The following is a 19,246-nucleotide window of genomic DNA, read 5'->3' as shown; positions in this document are numbered from 1 at the left end:
GAATGTGGGAGGAAACCGGAGCACTATGAAACACTTTGGAATGTGGGAGGAAACCAGAGCACTATGAAACACTTTGGAATGTGGGAGGAAACCAGAGCACTATGAAACACTTTGGAATGTGGGAGGAAACCGGAGCACTAGGAAACACTTTGGAATGTGGGAGGAAACCAGAGCACTAGGAAACACTTTGGAATGTGGGAGGAAACCAGAGCACTATGAAACACTTTGGAATGTGGGAGGAAACCGGAGCACTTGGAAACACTTTGGAATGTGGGAGGAAACTGGAGCACCATGAAACATTTTGGAATGTGGGAGGAAACCAGAGCACTATGAAACACTTTGGAATGTGGGAGGAAACCGGAGCACTATGAAACACTTTGGAATGTGGGAGGAAACCAGAGCACTATGAAACACTTTGGAATGTGGGAGGAAACCGGAGCACTCGGAAACACTTTGGAATGTGGGAGGAAACCAGAGCACTCGGAAACACTTTGGAATGTGGGAGGAAACCGGAGCACTATGAAACATTTTGGAATGTGGGAGGAAACCAGAGCACTATGAAACACTTTGGAATGTGGGAGGAAACCAGAGCACTATGAAACACTTCGGAATGTGGGAGGAAACCAGAGCACTATGAAACACTTTGGAATGTGGGAGGAAACCGGAGCACTATGAAACACTTTGGAATGTGGGAGGAAACCAGAGCACTATGAAACACTTTGGAATGTGGGAGGAAACCGGAGCACTATGAAACACTTTGGAATGTGGGAGGAAACCAGAGCACTTGGAAACACTTTGGAATGTGGGAGGAAACCAGAGCACTATGAAACACTTTGGAATGTGGGAGGAAACCAGAGCACTTGGAAACACTTTGGAATGTGGGAGGAAACCGGAGCACTCGGAAACACTTTGGAATGTGGGAGGAAACCAGAGCACTTGGAAACACTTTGGAATGTGGGAGGAAACCAGAGCACTATGAAACACTTTGGAATGTGGGAGGAAACCAGAGCACTTGGAAACACTTTGGAATGTGGGAGGAAACCAGAGCACTATGAAACACTTTGGAATGTGGGAGGAAACCGGAGCACCATGAAACACTTTGGAATGTGGGAGGAAACCGGAGCACTATGAAACACTTTGGAATGTGGGAGGAAACCCGAGCACTATGAAACACTTTGGAATGTGGGAGGAAACCAGAGCACTATGAAACACTTTGGAATGTGGGAGGAAACCGGAGCACCATGAAACACTTTGGAATGTGGGAGGAAACCGGAGCACTATGAAACACTTTGGAATGTGGGAGGAAACTGGAGCACTATGAAACACTTTGGAATGTGGGAGGAAACCAGAGCACTCGGAAACACTTTGGAATGTGGGAGGAAACCAGAGCACTATGAAACACTTTGGAATGTGGGAGGAAACCAGAGCACTTGGAAACACTTTGGAATGTGGGAGGAAACCAGAGCACTATGAAACACTTTGGAATGTGGGAGGAAATCAGAGCACTATGAAACACTTTGTAATGTGGGAGGAAACCGGAGCACTATGAAACACTTTGGAATGTGGGAGGAAACCAGAGCACTTGGAAACACTTTGGAATGTGGGAGGAAACCGGAGCACTCGGAAACACTTTGGAATGTGGGAGGAAACCGGAGCACTATGAAACACTTTGGAATGTGGGAGGAAACCGGAGCACTATGAAACACTTTGGTATGTGGTAGGAAACCGGAGCACTATGAAACACTTTGGAATGTGGGAGGAAACCAGAGCACTATGAAACACTTTGGAATGTGGGAGGAAACCGGAGCACTATGAAACACTTTGGAATGTGGGAGGAAACCAGAGCACTTGGAAACACTTTGGAATGTGGGAGGAAACCGGAGCACTCGGAAACACTTTGGAATGTGGGAGGAAACCGGAGCACTATGAAACACTTTGGAATGTGGGAGGAAACCGGAGCACTATGAAACACTTTGGAATGTGGTAGGAAACCGGAGCACTATGAAACACTTTGGAATGTGGGAGGAAACCAGAGCACTTGGAAACACTTTGGAATGTGGGAGGAAACCAGAGCACTATGAAACACTTTGGAATGTGGGAGGAAACCGGAGCACTATGAAACACTTTGGAATGTGGGAGGAAACCGGAGCACTTGGAAACACTTTGGAATGTGGGAGGAAACCGGAGCACTATGAAACACTTTGGAATGTGGGAGGAAACCGGAGCACTTGGAAACACTTTGGAATGTGGGAGGAAACCAGAGCACTATGAAACACTTTGGAATGTGGGAGGAAACCGGAGCACTATGAAACACTTTGGAATGTGGGAGGAAACCGGAGCACTCAGAAACACTTTGGAATGTGGGAGGAAACCGGAGCACTATGAAACACTTTGGAATGTGGGAGGAAACCGGAGCACTCGGAAACACTTTGGAATGTGGGAGGAAACCAGAGCACTATGAAACACTTTGGAATGTGGGAGGAAACCGGAGCACTCGGAAACACTTTGGAATGTGGGAGGAAACCGGAGCACTATGAAACACTTTGGAATGTGGGAGGAAACCGGAGCACTCGGAAACACTTTGGAATGTGGGAGGAAACCGGAGCACTATGAAACACTTTGGAATGTGGGAGGAAACCGGAGCACTCGGAAACACTTTGGAATGTGGGAGGAAACCGGAGCACTATGAAACACTTTGGAATGTGGGAGGAAACCGGAGCACTATGAAACACTTTGGAATGTGAGAGGAAACCGGAGCACTATGAAACACTTTGGAATGTGAGAGGAAACCGGAGCACTTGGAAACACTTTGGAATGTGGGAGGAAACCGGAGCACTATGAAACACTTTGGAATGTGGGAGGAAACCGGAGCACTATGAAACACTTTGGAATGTGGGAGGAAACCGGAGCACTCGGAAACACTTTGGAATGTGGGAGGAAACCGGAGCACTATGAAACACTTTGGAATGTGGGAGGAAACCGGAGCACTATGAAACACTTTGGAATGTGGGAGGAAACCAGAGCACTATGAAACACTTTGGAATGTGGGAGGAAACCGGAGCACTCGGAAACACTTTGGAATGTGGGAGGAAACCAGAGCACTTGGAAACACTTTGGAATGTGGGAGGAAACCGGAGCACTCGGAAACACTTTGGAATGTGGGAGGAAACCAGAGCACTTGGAAACACTTTGGAATGTGGGAGGAAACCAGAGCACTATGAAACACTTTGGAATGTGGGAGGAAACCGGAGCACTATGAAACACTTTGGAATGTGGGAGGAAACCGGAGCACTCGGAAACACTTTGGAATGTGGGAGGAAACCAGAGCACTTGGAAACACTTTGGAATGTGGGAGGAAACCAGAGCACTTGGAAACACTTTGGAATGTGGGAGGAAACCGGAGCACTCGGAAACACTTTGGAATGTGGGAGGAAACCAGAGCACTTGGAAACACTTTGGAATGTGGGAGGAAACCAGAGCACTATGAAACACTTTGGAATGTGGGAGGAAACCGGAGCACTATGAAACACTTTGGAATGTGGGAGGAAACCAGAGCACTTGGAAACACTTTGGAATGTGGGAGGAAACCGGAGCACTATGAAACACTTTGGAATGTGGGAGGAAACCAGAGCACTTGGAAACACTTTGGAATGTGGGAGGAAACCGGAGCACTATGAAACACTTTGGAATGTGGGAGGAAACCAGAGCACTCGGAAACACTTTGGAATGTGGGAGGAAACCGGAGCACTATGAAACATTTTGGAATGTGGGAGGAAACCAGAGCACTATGAAACACTTTGGAATGTGGGAGGAAACCAGAGCACTATGAAACACTTTGGAATGTGGGAGGAAACCGGAGCACTATGAAACACTTTGGAATGTGGGAGGAAACCAGAGCACTATGAAACACTTTGGAATGTGGGAGGAAACCAGAGCACTTGGAAACACTTTGGAATGTGGGAGGAAACCGGAGCACTATGAAACACTTTGGAATGTGGGAGGAAACCAGAGCACTTGGAAACACTTTGGAATGTGGGAGGAAACCGGAGCACTCGGAAACACTTTGGAATGTGGGAGGAAACCGGAGCACTATGAAACACTTTGGAATGTGGGAGGAAACCAGAGCACTTGGAAACACTTTGGAATGTGGGAGGAAACCGGAGCACTATGAAACACTTTGGAATGTGGGAGGAAACCAGAGCACTTGGAAACACTTTGGAATGTGGGAGGAAACCGGAGCACTATGAAACACTTTGGAATGTGGGAGGAAACCGGAGCACTCGGAAACACTTTGGAATGTGGGAGGAAACCAGAGCACTTGGAAACACTTTGGAATGTGGGAGGAAACCGGAGCACTATGAAACACTTTGGAATGTGGGAGGAAACCGGAGCACTATGAAACACTTTGGAATGTGGGAGGAAACCGGAGCACTCGGAAACACTTTGGAATGTGGGAGGAAACCAGAGCACTTGGAAACACTTTGGAATGTGGGAGGAAACCGGAGCACTCGGAAACACTTTGGAATGTGGGAGGAAACCAGAGCACTTGGAAACACTTTGGAATGTGGGAGGAAACCAGAGCACTATGAAACACTTTGGAATGTGGGAGGAAACCGGAGCACTATGAAACACTTTGGAATGTGGGAGGAAACCGGAGCACTCGGAAACACTTTGGAATGTGGGAGGAAACCAGAGCACTTGGAAACACTTTGGAATGTGGGAGGAAACCAGAGCACTTGGAAACACTTTGGAATGTGGGAGGAAACCGGAGCACTCGGAAACACTTTGGAATGTGGGAGGAAACCAGAGCACTTGGAAACACTTTGGAATGTGGGAGGAAACCAGAGCACTATGAAACACTTTGGAATGTGGGAGGAAACCGGAGCACTATGAAACACTTTGGAATGTGGGAGGAAACCAGAGCACTTGGAAACACTTTGGAATGTGGGAGGAAACCGGAGCACTATGAAACACTTTGGAATGTGGGAGGAAACCAGAGCACTTGGAAACACTTTGGAATGTGGGAGGAAACCGGAGCACTATGAAACACTTTGGAATGTGGGAGGAAACCAGAGCACTCGGAAACACTTTGGAATGTGGGAGGAAACCGGAGCACTATGAAACATTTTGGAATGTGGGAGGAAACCAGAGCACTATGAAACACTTTGGAATGTGGGAGGAAACCAGAGCACTATGAAACACTTTGGAATGTGGGAGGAAACCGGAGCACTATGAAACACTTTGGAATGTGGGAGGAAACCAGAGCACTATGAAACACTTTGGAATGTGGGAGGAAACCGGAGCACTATGAAACACTTTGGAATGTGGGAGGAAACCAGAGCACTATGAAACACTTTGGAATGTGGGAGGAAACCGGAGCACTATGAAACACTTTGGAATGTGGGAGGAAACCAGAGCACTATGAAACACTTTGGAATGTGGGAGGAAACCAGAGCACTATGAAACATTTTGGAATGTGGGAGGAAACCAGAGCACTATGAAACACTTTGGAATGTGGGAGGAAACCGGAGCACTCGGAAACACTTTGGAATGTGGGAGGAAACCGGAGCACTATGAAACACTTTGGAATGTGGGAGGAAACCAGAGCACTATGAAACACTTTGGAATGTGGGAGGAAACCGGAGCACTATGAAACACTTTGGAATGTGGGAGGAAACCAGAGCACTATGAAACACTTTGGAATGTGGGAGGAAACCAGAGCACTATGAAACACTTTGGAATGTGGGAGGAAACCGGAGCACTATGAAACACTTTGGAATGTGGGAGGAAACCGGAGCACTATGAAACACTTTGGAATGTGGGAGGAAACCAGAGCACTATGAAACACTTTGGAATGTGGGAGGAAACCGGAGCACTATGAAACACTTTGGAATGTGGGAGGAAACCGGAGCACCATGAAACATTTTGGAATGTGGGAGGAAACCAGAGCACCATGAAACACTTTGGAATGTGGGAGGAAACCGGAGCACTATGAAACACTTTGGAATGTGGGAGGAAACTGGAGCACTATGAAACACTTTGGAATGTGGGAAGAAACCAGAGCACTATGAAACACTTTGGAATGTGGGAGGAAACCAGAGCACTATGAAACACTTTGGAATGTGGGAGGAAACCGGAGCACTAGGAAACACTTTGGAATGTGGGAGGAAACCAGAGCACTATGAAACACTTTGGAATGTGGGAGGAAACCGGAGCACTATGAAACACTTTGGAATGTGGGAGGAAACCAGAGCACTATGAAACACTTTGGAATGTGGGAGGAAACCAGAGCACTATGAAACACTTTGGAATGTGGGAGGAAACCGGAGCACTAGGAAACACTTTGGAATGTGGGAGGAAACCAGAGCACTAGGAAACACTTTGGAATGTGGGAGGAAACCAGAGCACTATGAAACACTTTGGAATGTGGGAGGAAACCGGAGCACTATGAAACACTTTGGAATGTGGGAGGAAACCGGAGCACTATGAAACACTTTGGAATGTGGGAGGAAACCAGAGCACTATGAAACACTTTGGAATGTGGGAGGAAACCGGAGCACTATGAAACACTTTGGAATGTGGGAGGAAACCGGAGCACTATGAAACACTTTGGAATGTGGGAGGAAACCGGAGCACTATGAAACACTTTGGAATGTGGGAGGAAACCAGAGCACTATGAAACACTTTGGAATGTGGGAGGAAACCGGAGCACTATGAAACACTTTGGAATGTGGGAGGAAACCAGAGCCCTTGGAAACACTTTGGAATGTGGGAGGAAACCAGAGCACTATGAAACACTTTGGAATGTGGGAGGAAACCAGAGCACTATGAAACACTTTGGAATGTGGGAGGAAACCGGAGCACTATGAAACACTTTGGAATGTGGGAGGATACCGGAGCACTATGAAACACTTTGGAATGTGGGAGGAAACCGGAGCACTATGAAACACTTTGGAATGTGGGAGGAAACCAGAGCACTATGAAACACTTTGGAATGTGGGAGGAAACCAGAGCACTATGAAACACTTTGGAATGTGGGAGGAAACCGGAGCACTATGAAACACTTTGGAATGTGGGAGGAAACCGGAGCACTATGAAACACTTTGGAATGTGGGAGGAAACCAGAGCACTATGAAACACTTTGGAATGTGGGAGGAAACCAGAGCACTATGAAACACTTTGGAAGGTGGGAGGAAACCAGAGCACTATGAAACACTTTGGAATGTGGGAGGAAACCGGAGCACCATGAAACATTTTGGAATGTGGGAGGAAACCAGAGCACCATGAAACACTTTGGAATGTGGGAGGAAACCGGAGCACTATGAAACACTTTGGAATGTGGGAGGAAACTGGAGCACTATGAAACACTTTGGAATGTGGGAAGAAACCAGAGCACTATGAAACACTTTGGAATGTGGGAGGAAACCAGAGCACTATGAAACACTTTGGAATGTGGGAGGAAACCGGAGCACTAGGAAACACTTTGGAATGTGGGAGGAAACCAGAGCACTATGAAACACTTTGGAATGTGGGAGGAAACCGGAGCACTATGAAACACTTTGGAATGTGGGAGGAAACCAGAGCACTATGAAACACTTTGGAATGTGGGAGGAAACCAGAGCACTATGAAACACTTTGGAATGTGGGAGGAAACCGGAGCACTAGGAAACACTTTGGAATGTGGGAGGAAACCAGAGCACTAGGAAACACTTTGGAATGTGGGAGGAAACCAGAGCACTATGAAACACTTTGGAATGTGGGAGGAAACCGGAGCACTTGGAAACACTTTGGAATGTGGGAGGAAACTGGAGCACCATGAAACATTTTGGAATGTGGGAGGAAACCAGAGCACTATGAAACACTTTGGAATGTGGGAGGAAACCGGAGCACTATGAAACACTTTGGAATGTGGGAGGAAACCAGAGCACTATGAAACACTTTGGAATGTGGGAGGAAACCGGAGCACTCGGAAACACTTTGGAATGTGGGAGGAAACCAGAGCACTCGGAAACACTTTGGAATGTGGGAGGAAACCGGAGCACTATGAAACATTTTGGAATGTGGGAGGAAACCAGAGCACTATGAAACACTTTGGAATGTGGGAGGAAACCAGAGCACTATGAAACACTTCGGAATGTGGGAGGAAACCAGAGCACTATGAAACACTTTGGAATGTGGGAGGAAACCGGAGCACTATGAAACACTTTGGAATGTGGGAGGAAACCAGAGCACTATGAAACACTTTGGAATGTGGGAGGAAACCGGAGCACTATGAAACACTTTGGAATGTGGGAGGAAACCAGAGCACTTGGAAACACTTTGGAATGTGGGAGGAAACCAGAGCACTATGAAACACTTTGGAATGTGGGAGGAAACCAGAGCACTTGGAAACACTTTGGAATGTGGGAGGAAACCGGAGCACTCGGAAACACTTTGGAATGTGGGAGGAAACCAGAGCACTTGGAAACACTTTGGAATGTGGGAGGAAACCAGAGCACTATGAAACACTTTGGAATGTGGGAGGAAACCAGAGCACTTGGAAACACTTTGGAATGTGGGAGGAAACCAGAGCACTATGAAACACTTTGGAATGTGGGAGGAAACCGGAGCACCATGAAACACTTTGGAATGTGGGAGGAAACCGGAGCACTATGAAACACTTTGGAATGTGGGAGGAAACCCGAGCACTATGAAACACTTTGGAATGTGGGAGGAAACCAGAGCACTATGAAACACTTTGGAATGTGGGAGGAAACCGGAGCACCATGAAACACTTTGGAATGTGGGAGGAAACCGGAGCACTATGAAACACTTTGGAATGTGGGAGGAAACTGGAGCACTATGAAACACTTTGGAATGTGGGAGGAAACCAGAGCACTCGGAAACACTTTGGAATGTGGGAGGAAACCAGAGCACTATGAAACACTTTGGAATGTGGGAGGAAACCAGAGCACTTGGAAACACTTTGGAATGTGGGAGGAAACCAGAGCACTATGAAACACTTTGGAATGTGGGAGGAAATCAGAGCACTATGAAACACTTTGGAATGTGGGAGGAAACCGGAGCACTATGAAACACTTTGGAATGTGGGAGGAAACCAGAGCACTTGGAAACACTTTGGAATGTGGGAGGAAACCGGAGCACTCGGAAACACTTTGGAATGTGGGAGGAAACCGGAGCACTATGAAACACTTTGGAATGTGGGAGGAAACCGGAGCACTATGAAACACTTTGGAATGTGGTAGGAAACCGGAGCACTATGAAACACTTTGGAATGTGGGAGGAAACCAGAGCACTATGAAACACTTTGGAATGTGGGAGGAAACCGGAGCACTATGAAACACTTTGGAATGTGGGAGGAAACCAGAGCACTTGGAAACACTTTGGAATGTGGGAGGAAACCGGAGCACTCGGAAACACTTTGGAATGTGGGAGGAAACCGGAGCACTATGAAACACTTTGGAATGTGGGAGGAAACCGGAGCACTATGAAACACTTTGGAATGTGGTAGGAAACCGGAGCACTATGAAACACTTTGGAATGTGGGAGGAAACCAGAGCACTTGGAAACACTTTGGAATGTGGGAGGAAACCAGAGCACTATGAAACACTTTGGAATGTGGGAGGAAACCGGAGCACTATGAAACACTTTGGAATGTGGGAGGAAACCGGAGCACTTGGAAACACTTTGGAATGTGGGAGGAAACCGGAGCACTATGAAACACTTTGGAATGTGGGAGGAAACCGGAGCACTTGGAAACACTTTGGAATGTGGGAGGAAACCAGAGCACTATGAAACACTTTGGAATGTGGGAGGAAACCGGAGCACTATGAAACACTTTGGAATGTGGGAGGAAACCGGAGCACTCAGAAACACTTTGGAATGTGGGAGGAAACCGGAGCACTATGAAACACTTTGGAATGTGGGAGGAAACCGGAGCACTATGAAACACTTCGGAATGTGGGAGGAAACCAGAGCACTATGAAACACTTTGGAATGTGGGAGGAAACCGGAGCACTCGGAAACACTTTGGAATGTGGGAGGAAACCGGAGCACTATGAAACACTTTGGAATGTGGGAGGAAACCGGAGCACTCGGAAACACTTTGGAATGTGGGAGGAAACCGGAGCACTATGAAACACTTTGGAATGTGGGAGGAAACCGGAGCACTCGGAAACACTTTGGAATGTGGGAGGAAACCGGAGCACTATGAAACACTTTGGAATGTGGGAGGAAACCGGAGCACTATGAAACACTTTGGAATGTGAGAGGAAACCGGAGCACTATGAAACACTTTGGAATGTGAGAGGAAACCGGAGCACTTGGAAACACTTTGGAATGTGGGAGGAAACCGGAGCACTATGAAACACTTTGGAATGTGGGAGGAAACCGGAGCACTATGAAACACTTTGGAATGTGGGAGGAAACCGGAGCACTCGGAAACACTTTGGAATGTGGGAGGAAACCGGAGCACTATGAAACACTTTGGAATGTGGGAGGAAACCAGAGCACTATGAAACCCTTTGGAATGTGGGAGGAAACCGGAGCACTATGAAACACTTTGGAATGTGGGAGGAAACCAGAGCACTTGGAAACACTTTGGAATGTGGGAGGAAACCGGAGCACTATGAAACACTTTGGAATGTGGGAGGAAACCGGAGCACTCAGAAACACTTTGGAATGTGGGAGGAAACCAGAGCACTCGGAAACACTTTGGAATGTGGGAGGAAACCGGAGCACTATGAAACACTTTGGAATGTGGGATGAAACCGGAGCACTCGGAAACACTTTGGAATGTGGGAGGAAACCGGAGCACTATGAAACACTTTGGAATGTGGGAGGAAACCAGAGCACTTGGAAACACTTTGGAATGTGGGAGGAAACCGGAGCACTATGAAACACTTTGGAATGTGGGAGGAAACCAGAGCACTTGGAAACACTTTGGAATGTGGGAGGAAACCGGAGCACTCGGAAACACTTTGGAATGTGGGAGGAAACCGGAGCACTATGAAACACTTTGGAATGTGGGAGGAAACCAGAGCACTTGGAAACACTTTGGAATGTGGGAGGAAACCGGAGCACTATGAAACACTTTGGAATGTGGGAGGAAACCAGAGCACTTGGAAACACTTTGGAATGTGGGAGGAAACCGGAGCACTATGAAACACTTTGGAATGTGGGAGGAAACCGGAGCACTCGGAAACACTTTGGAATGTGGGAGGAAACCAGAGCACTTGGAAACACTTTGGAATGTGGGAGGAAACCGGAGCACTATGAAACACTTTGGAATGTGGGAGGAAACCGGAGCACTATGAAACACTTTGGAATGTGGGAGGAAACCGGAGCACTCGGAAACACTTTGGAATGTGGGAGGAAACCAGAGCACTTGGAAACACTTTGGAATGTGGGAGGAAACCGGAGCACTCGGAAACACTTTGGAATGTGGGAGGAAACCAGAGCACTTGGAAACACTTTGGAATGTGGGAGGAAACCAGAGCACTATGAAACACTTTGGAATGTGGGAGGAAACCGGAGCACTATGAAACACTTTGGAATGTGGGAGGAAACCGGAGCACTCGGAAACACTTTGGAATGTGGGAGGAAACCAGAGCACTTGGAAACACTTTGGAATGTGGGAGGAAACCAGAGCACTTGGAAACACTTTGGAATGTGGGAGGAAACCGGAGCACTCGGAAACACTTTGGAATGTGGGAGGAAACCAGAGCACTTGGAAACACTTTGGAATGTGGGAGGAAACCAGAGCACTATGAAACACTTTGGAATGTGGGAGGAAACCGGAGCACTATGAAACACTTTGGAATGTGGGAGGAAACCAGAGCACTTGGAAACACTTTGGAATGTGGGAGGAAACCGGAGCACTATGAAACACTTTGGAATGTGGGAGGAAACCAGAGCACTTGGAAACACTTTGGAATGTGGGAGGAAACCGGAGCACTATGAAACACTTTGGAATGTGGGAGGAAACCAGAGCACTCGGAAACACTTTGGAATGTGGGAGGAAACCGGAGCACTATGAAACACTTTGGAATGTGGGAGGAAACCAGAGCACTCGGAAACACTTTGGAATGTGGGAGGAAACCGGAGCACTATGAAACATTTTGGGATGTGGGAGGAAACCAGAGCACTATGAAACACTTTGGAATGTGGGAGGAAACCAGAGCACTATGAAACACTTTGGAATGTGGGAGGAAACCGGAGCACTATGAAACACTTTGGAATGTGGGAGGAAACCAGAGCACTATGAAACACTTTGGAATGTGGGAGGAAACCGGAGCACTATGAAACACTTTGGAATGTGGGAGGAAACCAGAGCACTATGAAACACTTTGGAATGTGGGAGGAAACCGGAGCACTATGAAACACTTTGGAATGTGGGAGGAAACCAGAGCACTATGAAACACTTTGGAATGTGGGAGGAAACCAGAGCACTATGAAACATTTTGGAATGTGGGAGGAAACCAGAGCACTATGAAACACTTTGGAATGTGGGAGGAAACCGGAGCACTCGGAAACACTTTGGAATGTGGGAGGAAACCGGAGCACTATGAAACCCTTTGGAATGTGGGAGGAAACCGGAGCACTATGAAACACTTTGGAATGTGGGAGGAAACCGGAGCACTCGGAAACACTTTGGAATGTGGGAGGAAACCAGAGCACTATGAAACACTTTGGAATGTGGGAGGAAACCGGAGCACTATGAAACACTTTGGAATGTGGGAGGAAACCGGAGCACTTGGAAACACTTTGGAATGTGGGAGGAAACCGGAGCACTATGAAACACTTTGGAATGTGGGAGGAAACCAGAGCACTATGAAACACTTTGGAATGTGGGAGGAAACCGGAGCACTGTGAAACACTTTGGAATGTGGGAGGAAACCGGAGCACTATGAAACACTTTGGAATGTGGGAGGAAACCGGAGCACTATGAAACACTTTGGAATGTGGGAGGAAACCAGAGCACTATGAAACACTTTGGAATGTGGGAAGAAACCGGAGCACTATGAAACACTTTGGAATGTGGGAGGAAACCGGAGCACTATGAAACACTTTGGAATGTGGGAGGAAACCGGAGCACTTGGAAACACTTTGGAATGTGGGAGGAAACCAGAGCACTATGAAACACTTTGGAATTATGGAGGAAACCAGAGCACTATGAAACACTTTGGAATTATGGAGGAAACCAGAGCACTATGAGACACTTTGGAATGTGGGAGGAAACCAGAGCACTATGAAACACTTTGGAATGTGAGAGGAAACCGGAGCACTCGGAAACACTTTGGAATGTGGGAGGAAACCAGAGCACTATGAAACACTTTGGAATGTGAGAGGAAACCAGAGCACTCGGAAACACTTTGGAATGTGAGAGGAAACCGGAGCACTTGGAAACACTTTGGAATGTGGGAGGAAACCAGAGCACTATGAAACACTTTGGAATGTGAGAGGAAACCAGAGCACTATGAAACACTTTGGAATGTGGGAGGAAACCGGAGCACTATGAAACACTTTGGAATGTGAGATGAAACCGGAGCACTCGGAAACACTTTGGAATGTGGGAGGAAACCAGAGCACTATGAAACACTTTGGAATGTGGGAGGAAACCGGAGCACTATGAAACACTTTGGAATGTGGGAGGAAACCGGAGCACTCGGAAACACTTTGGAATGTGGGAGGAAACCGGAGCACTATGAAACACTTTGGAATGTGGGAGGAAACCGGAGCACTATGAAACACTTTGGAATGTGGGAGGAAACCGGAGCACTATGAAACACTTTGGAATGTGGGAGGAAACCGGAGCACTATGAAACACTTTGGAATGTGGGAGGAAACCGGAGCACTATGAAACACTTTGGAATGTGGGAGGAAACCGGAGCACTATGAAACACTTTGGAATGTGGGAGGAAACCGGAGCACTATGAAACACTTTGGAATGTGGGAGGAAACCGGAGCACTCGGAAACACTTTGGAATGTGGGAGGAAACCGGAGCACTATGAAACACTTTGGAATGTGGGAGGAAACCGGAGCACTCGGAAACACTTTGGAATGTGGGAGGAAACCAGAGCACTATGAAACACTTTGGAATGTGGGAGGAAACCAGAGCACTATGAAACACTTTGGAATGTGGGAGGAAACCGGAGCACTATGAAACACTTTGGAATGTGGGAGGAAACCAGAGCACTCGGAAACACTTTGGAATGTGGGAGGAAACCAGAGCACTATGAAACACTTTGGAATGTGGGAGGAAACCGGAGCACTCGGAAACACTTTGGAATGTGGGAGGAAACCAGAGCACTATGAAACACTTTGGAATGTGGGAGGAAACCGGAGCACTTGGAAACACTTTGGGATTATGGAGGAAACCAGAGCACTCGGAAGTGCTTTGGAATTTGGGGAAACTGGAGCACTCGGATGAAAGCCATGTGGTTGTAGGAAGAACATACAAACTTCTTGCAGCCAGAAGCAGGAACTGAACCCAGGGTGCTGGCTCTATAATAACATTATGCCAGCATCTGAAATTATAATTCCAAGTTGGCAACCATTCCTTTCAACAGAAATACACTGAGGAATCTTACAAATGATCTCAAGATATAGAATGCATCCTACACAATCAGGAAAGCTCACCAATGCCTCATCTTTCTGAAGAGGCTGAAGAGAGTTAGACTATGTGTATCTATACTCATATCATTCTATAGATGTGCAGTACAAAGACAGGTGTGTAAAAAGGGCCTGAAGGATCACTGGGGACCCCAGTCACCCCAATCACTAACTGTTCCAGCTGCTACCATCAAGGAAATGGTACCGCAGCATAAAAGCCAGGACCAACAGGCTCCAGGACAACTTCTTCCACCAGGCCATCAAACTGACTAATTCATACTGACACTACTGTATTTCTATGTTCTATTAACTGTCCAGTTGTACATACTATTTATTATAAATTACTATGAATTGCACATTGCACATTTAGACAAAGACATAATGTTAAAGACTTTTACTCCTCACGTATGTGAAGGATGTAAGTAATAAAGTCAATTCCATTCAATAGAGAGCACCTTAACAAACTGCATCACTGCATGGTATGGAAACTGCACAGCGGTGGACGATCATAACTTTGTTCTTTGTCTTTCCACCTTTGTTTTTTGTTATTGTAAGACTCAATATGTAGCCAGAACCGCCAAGCTTTAAGCCTCATTCCTCACTTCTGAAGAAACTCCGGATCAATATCACCAGATCCAACGTTGACAATACTCTAGGACCCGGACACTGGGAAAGCAAATGCAGTGAAGTCTATTACCACATGTTCAAAACTCACAGATAGGTCAATGCGGTGATTGCCAACAGCTCTCACTTGAGTCAGACAGTGCGACACATGGAGAAGGTTAGGCAATTAGCATCAGCCCGCAATGAAGGATAGCACACTGGGGATGAGTGATGAGTCTCCCTGGTAAAATACTTCACATAAATCCCAACATAGATACGGTGCTGGGAAATAACTCTGGCAGTAAATAGAGATGTCAACGTGTGGCTGATGATTCGACCATTTCTTTGCCAGCTGCCAAAACTGAAATATAGTTTTTTCAAGAAACACAAGGTCAAAAGGTTTTTCTAGGGTAGAGTAGCCAAAGCATTCTCAGCTGTGAGCACCAATTTTGAGAAGCAATAATGAACTTTTAACTCCACCTGGCTGTGAAAGGACGATGGTTGGGGATGAGGTTAGCAACACCATACTGTAAAAACCCAGAGCTACAGAAATGGCAACAGAAGCTCCAAAGACCTCATCCCTGAGAGAAGAAGGATCTTCAGCTAAGATGCGATACACATGGGACAACTTGAAGAACTGGCTTAGGACAGAGGGCTTTGGTGAGCAGCTGGTGGCAATTAATGTCCCAGTAGGGGTGATGGACTTACCTAGTAATGACAGTTTCAGAGCCGTTTCATTCAGAAATGCAATCTGCAGCTTGCATTTTTGCAAATGATGCAAAAATCTCACATAAAAGTCAGTGGGTGAAACAAAAGTAATTTTACATTTAGTGCTCAGTGTTTGACTTGAATCTTCTTTGGTCAGGATCTGCACTGCATTGAGAATCAATCCTAAATCTGACCGTTTTTGTAGAAGTCCACCAAATAACTAGACAAAGTAATTATAATTACCTTACCTTCTCTCACTGTCACCCCTGGTTTGTGGAGAGTCTTCCTGCATTGGTCTTCTTTGCTCTTTGATCTTGGATCACGTCTTGTTTCCAGAGAGACACTTTTCAATAGATGGTTAAGAAAGAAACTGCTGTTTTCCACTCCTGTTCTGAGCCAGAGAAAATACACATTCAGTTTGTTTGTTTGCTTGTTTGTTTGTTAAGTGCCATATTGTATGACATAAGTGATCGTGGTTTTTCCATGACCATGATTGTTCTTGGCAAATTTTTTCTGCAGAAGTCATTTGCCATTGCCTTCTACTGGGCAGTGTCTTTAGAAGACAGGTGACCTCAGCGATTATCAATACTCTTCAGAGTGTCTGTCTGGCGTCAGTGGTTGCATAGCCAGGACTTGTGATATGCACCAGCTGCTTATACAACCATCTGCCACCTGCTCCTATGCCTTCACATGATTCTGATCAAGGGTCTAAGCAAGTGCTACAGCTTGTCCAAGGGTGACCTGTAGGTTAGCGGAGGGAAAGAGCATCTTACACCTCCATTGGTAGACACATATCTCCACCCTGTCACCTAGTACATCTAGTAGCCACTTTATTAGGTACATCTCTCTAATACTGACCAGGTCTTCTGTTGCTGTAACCCATCTGCTTCAAGGTTTGATGTTTTGTACATTTGGAGATGCTCTCATGCCCGCCATTGTTGTAACACATGATTATTTGAGTTATTGTCGCCTTCCTGTCAGCTTGAACCAGTCTGGTCATTCTCCTTTGACCTCCCTCATTAACAAGACATCTTCAATCAGAAAACTGCCACTCACTGGATTTCTGTTTGTTTGTGTTTTTCAGACCATTCTCTGTAAATTCTGGAGACTGTTGTGTGTGAAAATCCCAAGAGATCAGAAATTCCTCATACTCAATCCAACTCATCTGACACCAACAATGTCAGAACAACAAGTGAACCTCTTGACCATGTCTGCATGATTTATGCATTGAGTAGCTGCCACATGATTGGCTGAGTAGATATTTGTATTAATGTACAGGTGTACCTAATAAAGTGGCCATGAGTGTACATCAGGCAGTGGTACAACTGCTCCCCAGGCATAATAATTCAGCTAAGGTGAGGAACAAAAATGATCAACTACAGAGTCCTTTGCACTGGTTATTACTGTTCAAAGAAGTTCCATTTCCCAGAAGACGATACTTCGCTTCAGCTGCCATTAAGTTCAACCAAAGGCATATAGGGAACAATTACATCTACAGGTTGATATAATCAACAAACTGAACAAACCAGCCAATTTATTACTGATTGTTTAGCAATACACCATGGTAACAAGCTCTTCTAGCCCAATGAGCACATGCCAACCAATTACACCCATGTGATCAGTTAATCTGTTAACCCACACATCTTGGAGAGTGGGTGGTCATGTGGAAAATGTGTCAGCTTCCTACAGGCAGAGCTGGGAACCAAACCCACATCGGTCACCACAGTGCTGTAAAGTGATTGTGCTGACCAACATGTTACTGCACCACCCATAACTGCAGGAGACGGATGATAGTTTGGGTAAGCAGTTCACCCATTCAGCCCCACATCAATCAAACCAGAATGTATCACAAGTCAGCTGAACGAACATATAACAGCATGACAGGACAACCTGGTTCCTATGCATTTGTTACCAGGGAATGTGTGGAGAAGGTGGCATGTTAGCGTATCAGTTAGCATAACGGTTTACAGTGCAGAGACCTGCTATAATTCCCATCAGGAGTTTGTATATTCCTTTCACGACCACCTGAGTTTCCTCCGGGTGCTCTGCTACCTTCCCACATTCCAAAGATTGTCGGAGGGTCAGGGTTAGGGTTAGGTTTGTAAGTTGGGGGCATGCTACGTTGGCACCCTGAGGCATGGTGACACAATCCTGGGCCGTGTTGGTATGGTAAACTATGTATACCTGTCTGGACACGCCCCTCTGCTGACTGCTCCTGTGGCTCCTCCCACAGACTCCTGTATAAAGGCGATTGGAGGCACTGCTCCCCCCGCCCCTCAGTCTCCGAGATGCCGTGCTCCCTTTTGTTGCTAATAAAAGCCTATCGTTCACCTCCCATCTCCGAGAGTTATTGATGGTGCATCAGTTGGTCATTGACACGAACAACACATTTCACTGTATGTAACAAATAAAACTAACCTTAGAAATCTCAAAAATCTTAATGGTGAATGTTGGTGTGATGTCAGTGCTACTCTAGGTGCCTGTACTGGAATGATCTGCTCGCGTGAATGAGACATTCATTGTGCTTTCATTATTTTGTGTTCAAGGACTGTTCCACTTGTGGAGTATTGTGCTCAGTATTGGTCTGTATTAGAAAATGTGCTGTTTGATGGTCAAATCAGGGAGATCTTCCATCAGGAGAGAGTTGGTGGAAATGGGATTGGAATTGGTTTATTATTGTTACATGTACTAGATACAGTGGAAAGCTTGTCTTGCATACTGATCATTACACAGAGCATTGAGCTAGAATAAGGGAAAACAATAACAGAATGCAGAATGAAGTGTAACAGCTACAGAGAAAGGTCTAGTTCAAGTTTATTGTCATTCAACTGCCGCTAAATGAAATAACACTCCTCCAAACCAAGGTGCACAACACAATACATACAACTTACAAACAACATCACCACAAAAAGATTAACAAATAATACTGCAAGATCATAGTGAGGCAGATTGTGAGGTTAAGAGTCCATCTTATCATTCTAGGATCAAGGATCAACATTATTTGCCATAACCAATTGAACATATTAGGAATTTGCCGTGGTGAGTTGGTCAGGGTGCGACATGCAACAAAAACGACAAGTCAATAATTATACAGAATAGAATTAGAAAAAAAAAGTTAGAATAGAGATATGGAGTAAATTGTGCATAAATAGCACCATGCAAATAGCACTAGGGAACTATTTTTTTAAAATTCAATTAAACGTAAATTATGCACAAGTTTTAGATAAGCAAACACAATTAGAATAAAAGTTTTCTCTCTCTCTCTACTCTCTATTGTTTTCTTTTCCTCAATGTCTTTTCCTTTACAAAAGGTTTATTCGT

General features: G+C 45.9%; 2 long non-coding RNA genes across 2 annotated transcripts in view; both read right to left on the bottom strand.

Annotated features, from left to right (window-relative positions):
- LOC140714500 (uncharacterized) overlaps positions 1-15,184 on the bottom strand; it is a 44,256-nt gene extending 29,072 nt beyond the window's left edge. The window contains exon 1 of the long non-coding RNA XR_012095888.1: positions 15,070-15,184. This is a non-coding gene — a long non-coding RNA (uncharacterized lncRNA). The remainder of the gene's footprint in view (positions 1-15,069) is intronic.
- The window catches only part of LOC140714501 (uncharacterized), a 78,868-nt gene extending 62,562 nt beyond the window's left edge, over positions 1-16,306 (bottom strand). Inside the window, exon 1 of the long non-coding RNA XR_012095889.1 lies at positions 16,174-16,306. This is a non-coding gene — a long non-coding RNA (uncharacterized lncRNA). The remainder of the gene's footprint in view (positions 1-16,173) is intronic.
- Positions 16,307-19,246: the final 2,940 nt, after the last annotated feature.

The sequence above is a fragment of the Hemitrygon akajei genome, chromosome 21, assembly GCF_048418815.1.
Source record: "Hemitrygon akajei chromosome 21, sHemAka1.3, whole genome shotgun sequence".
Taxonomy (NCBI): Eukaryota; Metazoa; Chordata; class Chondrichthyes; order Myliobatiformes; family Dasyatidae; genus Hemitrygon; species Hemitrygon akajei.
The sequence above is the reverse complement of the archived record's forward strand: the minus strand, read 5'-3'. Positions and strand labels throughout refer to the sequence as shown.